This window comes from Hordeum vulgare, chromosome 2H, assembly GCF_904849725.1.
Source record: "Hordeum vulgare subsp. vulgare chromosome 2H, MorexV3_pseudomolecules_assembly, whole genome shotgun sequence".
Lineage (NCBI taxonomy): Eukaryota > Viridiplantae > Streptophyta > Magnoliopsida > Poales > Poaceae > Hordeum > Hordeum vulgare.
In genome coordinates this window covers 62,711,527-62,718,609 of record NC_058519.1, presented here as the reverse complement: position 1 = coordinate 62,718,609, position 7,083 = coordinate 62,711,527, and positions in this window count along the sequence as shown.

The following is a 7,083-nucleotide window of genomic DNA, read 5'->3' as shown; positions in this document are numbered from 1 at the left end:
CCAAACTAATAGACATAGCATGTTGATCGTGTCATTTTGTTGCTACTGTTTTTTGCGTGTCAAGTATTTGTTCCTATGACCATGAGATCATATAACTCACTGACACTGGAGGAATGCTTTGTGTGTATCAAACGTCGCAACGTAACTGTGTGACTATAAAGATGCTCTACAGGTATCTCCGAACGTGTTCATTGAGTTAGTATGGATCGAGACTGGGATTTGTCACTCCGTGTGACGGAGAGGTATCTCGGGGCCCACTCGGTAATACAACATCACACACAAGCCTTGCAAGCAATGTGACTTAGTGTAAGTTGCAGGATCTTGTATTACGGAACGAGTAAAGAGACTTGCTGGTAAACGAGATTGAAATAGGTATGCGGATACTAACGATCGAATCTCGGGCAAGTAACATACCGAAGGACAAAGGGAACGACATACGGGATTATATGAATCCTTGGCACTGAGGTTCAAACGATAAGATCTTCGTAGAATATGTAGGATCCAATATGGGCATCCAGGTCCCGTTATTGGATATTGACCGAGGATTCACTCGGGTCATGTCTACATAGTTCTCGAGCCCGCAGGGTCTGCACACTTAAGGTTCGACGTTGTTTTATGCGTATTTGAGTTATATGGTTGGTTACCGAATGTTGTTCGGAGTCCCGGATGGGATCACGGACGTCACGAAGGTTTCCAGAATGGTCCGGAGACGAAGATTGATATATAGGATGACCTCATTTGGTTACCGGAAAGTTTTCGGGCATTACCGGAAAAGTTTCGGGCTCATCGGTAGTGTATCGGGACTGCCGGGAGGGGTGACGGGTACCATCGAGAGTGGTGTCACGCCCCCAAGGGGCCTCATGGGCTATGGGAAGAGATAAACCAGCCCCTAGTGGGCTGGAATAAGTTCCCACTAAGGCCCATAAGGTTTGAGAAGGGAAAAACACAAGGTGGAAAGAGTTTCCAAGTGGGAAGGTGGAATCCTACTCCAAGTAGGATTGGAGTAGGACTCCTACACCTCAAATTTCGGCCAAACCTTGAGGATTTGAGGCTGCCACCTCCCCTCCCTTCCTGCTATATATAGTGGGGTTTTAGGGCTGATTTGAGACAACTTTTGCCACGGCAGCCCGACCACATACCTCCACGGTTTTACCTCTAGATCGCGTTTCTGCGGAGCTCGGGCGGATCCCTGCTGAGATTAGATCACCACCAACCTCCGGAGCGCCGTCGCGCTGCCGGAGAACTCATCTACCTCTCCGTCTCTCTTTCTGGATCAAGAAGGCCGAGATCATCGTCGAGCTGTACGTGTGCTGAACGCGGAGGTGCCGTCTGTTCGGCACTTGATCGGAGCGGATCGTGGGACGGATCGCGGGACGGTTTGTGGGACGGTTCGCGGGGCGGATCGAGGGACGTGAGGACGTTCCACTACATCAACTGTGTTTCTTAACGCTTCTGATGTGCGATCTACAAGGGTACGTAGATCGAATATCCCCTCTCATAGATGGACATCACCATGATAGTCTTCGTGCGCGTAGGAAAAATTTTGTTTCCCATGCGACGTTTCCCAATAGTGGGCCCCCACAAGCCTGTGTGGCAATGCTAGGGGGGTGCCTGCGCCCCAAGGGCTTGTGGCCCACTGGTACAGCCCCCAGACAAGCTCTTCGCCTCAGTATTTTTCAAAAAATCTAGAAAAAATCATACTTGATTTTCAGGACGTTCGGAGAACTTTTATTTTCGGGGTACTTTTCTACCAGACGCTAAAACAGAAAACAGGGAAAACTAAACTAAATCTATCATTTTTCTTCTAAGCAACCTAAAGTGAAAGCTTGGAACAGAGGTTTGTGACTCCTCGATTCATCCATCTCATGGTCATCGAAAGAAATCCGTCAGTGGGGTTGATCAAGTCCCCTCGACAAAACTTTCTCGAATCGCAAAAGAAGACGGAGAATTTTTGAACAGTCACTAGGTCACCTCAATGGGGATGTGTATCTCCCCAACAAGCAAATCATACTTCATCTTGACACGAGGAATAGGGCCTTCAAAGCTCCCAATAAGAATCGATGAAGTCTATTCGATAGCATTGATGCAATGTACTCGATATTGTTTCTTCGGAAAGTGCACCGTATGCTCATTACCGGTGACATGGAAAGTAACATTTCCTTTGTTGCAATCTATAACAGCCCCTGCAGTGTTTAAAAAGGGTCTTCTGCGGATGACAGCCATGGCATCGTCCTCGGGAATATCCAAGATAACAAAGTCTGTTAAGATAGTGGTGTTAGCAACCACAACAGGCACATCCTCGCAAATGCCAATAGGGAAAGCAGTTGATTTGTCGGCCATTTGCAGAGAGATTTTAGTGGTTGTCAACTTATCCAGTTCAAGTCTACGATAAAGAGAGAGAGGCATAACACAAACACCGGCTCCAAGGTTGCATAACGCAGTTCTAACGTAGTTGCCTTTAATGGAGCAAGGTATAGTGGGCACACCGGGTTCACCTAGTTTCTTGGGAGTTCCACCCTTGAAGGTATAGTTAGCGAGAATGGCGGAGATCTCAAGATCAGGTATCCTCCTCTTATTAGTCACAATACCTTTCATGTACTTAGCATACGGAGACATCTTGAGCATATCAGTCAAACGCATCTACAGAAAGACAGGTCTGATCATTTCAACGAATCGCTCAAAATCCTCATCATCCTTTTTCTTGGATGGTTTGGGAGGAAAGGGCATAGGTTTCTGAACCCATGGTTCCCTTTCTTTACTGTTCTTCCTAGCAGCAAAGTCATTCTTATCGTATCTCTTGTTCTTAGGCTGTGGGTTATCAAGATCAACACTAGGTTCAATCTCCACATCCTTTTCATTGCTAGGTTGAGCATCTTCATGAATATCACTATTGATATCATCATTAGATTCATGTTCATCACCAGAATGTGTTTCAGCATCAGAGACAGAGACATCGTTTGGACTCTCAGGTGTAGCAGCAACAGGGTTGCCAGCGTGCAGGTTCCTATCATCTTTCTTCTTCTTTCTAGGATGACTAGGTGCATCATTGTTAACCACTTGAGAATATTTTTAATTCTCTTCGGATGACCTTCAGGATACAAAGGTTCCCGAGTCATTCTACCGCCTCTAGTGACGACTCTGACGGAATTGTCATTCAACTCATTGAGAAAGTCATTTTGAGCTTTAAGTACTTGTTCTACCTGAGTAGTAACCATAGAAGCATGTTTACTCAGAAGCTTAAGATCGTTCACATTTCTGTCCACACAAACACTTAAATGACTAAGCATACGAGCATTCTGTTCCAATTGTCTGCTAACATAGTCATTGAAACTCTGTTGTTTGGCAACAAAGTTATCAAATTCATCCAGGCATAAGCTAGCAGGTTTATCAAAAGGAATATCACTCACATCAAACCTACGTAGACAATTTACTTCTACTACCTGTATCGGGTTATCGAGACCATGCATCTCTTCGATAGGTGGTAATTTTTTGACATCTTCAGATTTAATGCCTTTCTCTCGCATAGATTTCTTGGCTTCTTGCATATCTTCGGGACTGAGGAATAGAATACCTCTTTTCTTCAGAGTTGGCTTAGGAGGTGGTTCGGGAATAGTCCAAGCATTCCCATTGCACAAGATGTTATTCAATAGAATCTCAGCTTGTTCTACAGTTCGTTCCCTAAAAACACTACCGGCACAACTATCTAGGTGGTCTTTGGAAGCATCGGTAAGTCCATTATAGAAGATATCAAGTATTTCATTCTTCTCAAGAGGGTGATCAGGCAAAGCGTTCAGTAGCTGGATGAGCCTCCCACAAGCTTGTGGGAGACTCTCTTCTTCAGCTTGAGCAAAGTTGTATATTTCCTACAAGGCAGCTTGCTTCTTATGGGCAGGGAAATATTTTTCAGAGAAGTAGTAGACCATATCCTGGGGGCTATGCACACAACCAGGAGCAAGAGAAGTGAACCAGGTCTTAGCATCATCCTTTAGCGAGAAAGGAAACAGCTTGAGCATATAGTAGTGGCGGATCTTTTCCTCACTAGTGAATAGGGTGGCTATATCGTGCAGTTTGGTAAGCTGGGTTGCAACCATATGAGACTCATAACCATGAAAGGGATCAAATTCGACCAGAGTGATTAACTCAGGGTCGACAGAGAATTCATAATCCTTATCGGTCACAAAGATAGGCGAAGTAGCAATTTTCGGGTCGTATTTCATCCTAGCGTTCACAGATTTTTCTTTCCACTTGCGCAGAAGTGTCTCAACATCATGGCTATCCTTACACGCAAGAAAATCCTCAGCTATCTCTCCCTCCATAACATAGCGCGTATCAGGCATAACAGGCAATTCAGGCATAGTAGCAGGTTCTACTTCAATAGTATCAGCAGTTTCAGAAGTATCATCACATCTAGCAGCAACTCTAGCAAGTTGTGCATCAAGGGCACCAAGTGGCAAAGCAGTATCAGGCATAGCATCATCAGGCATAGTATCAAGCCTAGCATCATCATAAGAATCATGGGCAGCAGAAGTAGCATCATCAAGCACGGGCGACATATCAAGATTTCTAGCAGGAGGCGATGTCGCAAACTTACTCAGAACTGAATGTGAATCAAGTGCAGAGCTAGATGTCAATTCCTTACCTCTCCTCATAGTGGAAGGCAAGATTTTAGTTCTTGGATCTTTTGGATTCCTCATAGTGATCAGCAGACGTCAATCCAAGTGACTCAGAGAATATAGTTGTGCCTCCCCGGCAATGGCGCCAGAAAAAGCCTTGATGTCCCACAAGCGTATGGGATCGCAGCAGTTTTCGAGGGTAGAGTATTCAACCCAAATTTGTTGGTTCGCACGACGGGAAGCGAAAGAATATTCTCAAGTATTAGCAGCTGAATGTGTCAGATTCAACCACATCTGAAATATTAGTGTCTGCAAGCAAAGTATCAGTAGCAAAGTAGTATGATAGCAACGGTGCCAGAAACGATCTGGTGATAAGGCAGACTATTCCTAACTGTTGTATCAATGGCGCCAGCATGTTGACGGGGGATTATTCTTAAGAAGAATGCTTCCCCGGCTACGGCTCCAGAAAAGTCTTGCAACAAGTAGCAGCGAAGTAGCAAGTAATAGCAGTAGTAGCAGCAGCAAAGTAACAAGTAAGAGCAGCAGCGAAGTGGCCCAATCCCTTTTGTTGCAAGGGACAAGCTTAGGCAAAGTAATGTAGCGAGGACCAGTAGTAAAAGACTCGTAGGAAGTGAATCGGTGATGGATGAGTATGACGGATGTGATTCATCATGTAACAGCTATAACACGGAGAGATATGTAACTAGCTCCCGTTCATCAATCTAATGTAGGCATGTATTCCGTATGTAGTCATACGTGCTTAGGGAAAAGAACTTGCATGACATCTATTGTCCATCCCTCCCGTGGCAGCGGGGTCCTAATGGAAACTACGGGATATTAAGGTTCTACTTTTAATAAAGAACCGGACCAACGCATTAACACGCGGTGAATACATGAACTCCTCATACTATGGTCATCTCCGGGAGTGGTTCCGGCTATTGTGACTCCGGGGTTGCCGGGTCATAACACATAGTAGGTGACTACAACTTGCAAGATAGGATCTAAAACACACATATATTGGCGAGAACATAATAGGTTCATATCTGAAATCATGGCACTCGGGCCCTAGTGACAAGCATTAAGCATAGCCAAGTAGTAGCAACATCAATCTAGAACATAGTGGATACTAGGGATCAATCCCTGTCAAGAACTAACTCGATTACATGATAGATCTCATCGAACTCATCACCGTCCAGCAAGCCTACGATGAGATTACTCACAAACAATGAAGTGCATCATGGAATTGTCGATGGAGAAAGGTTGATGATGGCGATGGCGATGATTTCCCCTCTCCGGAGCCCGAAACAGACTCCAGATCTGCCCTCCAGATGAAGAACAGGATGTGGCGGCGCCTCTGTATCGCAAAACGCGATGAAACCTTCTCTCTGATTTTTTTCTAGGCGAAACGGAAGATATAGAGCTGAGTTTGGGGCGGTGGTGCCACGTGGGCCCTACAAGCTTGCACGGCGCGGCCTAGGGGGTGGCCGCGGCCTGTGGGCTTGTGGCCCACTGGCACGCCCCCTCCGGTGAATCTTTGCATAGGTATTTTTATTTTATTCCAGAAAAAAAATCTCCGTAAATTTTCAGGACATTCCGTGAACTTTTATTTCTCCACAAAAAAAACAACACCATGGCAATTCTGCTGAAAACAGCGTCAGTCCGGGTTAGTTCCATTCAAATCATGCAAATTAGAGTCCAAAACAAGGGCAAAAGAGTTCGGAAAAGTAGATACGACGGAGACGTATCAAAATTTTCTGTGAATTCTTCCTTGTTTCTCATATCATTCTTCATCTCTTTGCAACTTTCAAGGATCGTTGGTTTCACTCGTTTGTCAAAGAAGCGACTAAGTTTTACCTCTTCTTTCTTATCCTCTTCCCCGTTCATTCTTGGATCTCAGGTCGAGATCCTCTTGTAGTGTAGGAGAGTTGTAACAGCCCGAGACCGACGTTCCAGAAGATTCCCCTTTTATTCCGTTTTCGTCGTGTGTTTATTTTTTATTTGTCGCATCATCATCGCATCATGCGCATCATCGCATTACATCGGCATCCCGTTGCCGCCAGTTTTCAAACCTGCATCCGTTATTAGTTGTTGGTTCCCTCCGTGTTCGTCGTTGTCCGTCCTGAGCCCGACCACACACGCACGTGCCCGCGCCATCATCTAAATCTTGTTTTCAACAGTGTGTTTACAACTTTCTCTGATTGGGTTGGAACTTGATGTGCGGTCTTATTTAGTTATAGGTAGGCACCTTGTCAAATGTCGTCGCAATCGGAGTCCATCTGGTACCCGAACGATCGACCGTAGTGGATCCGTATTCAGTTTATCGTCGGACGTCTTTCGGTGTTTTAAATACGTTGTCGGGTGCCCGTTTTCCCTCTCCTCTCGGGCTAACCTACTCTACACGGCCACTTAGTCCATCCCGCGTTCAGAATTGTTTGATTCCGACCATGCGGTTGAAACCAGGACGAAAAAC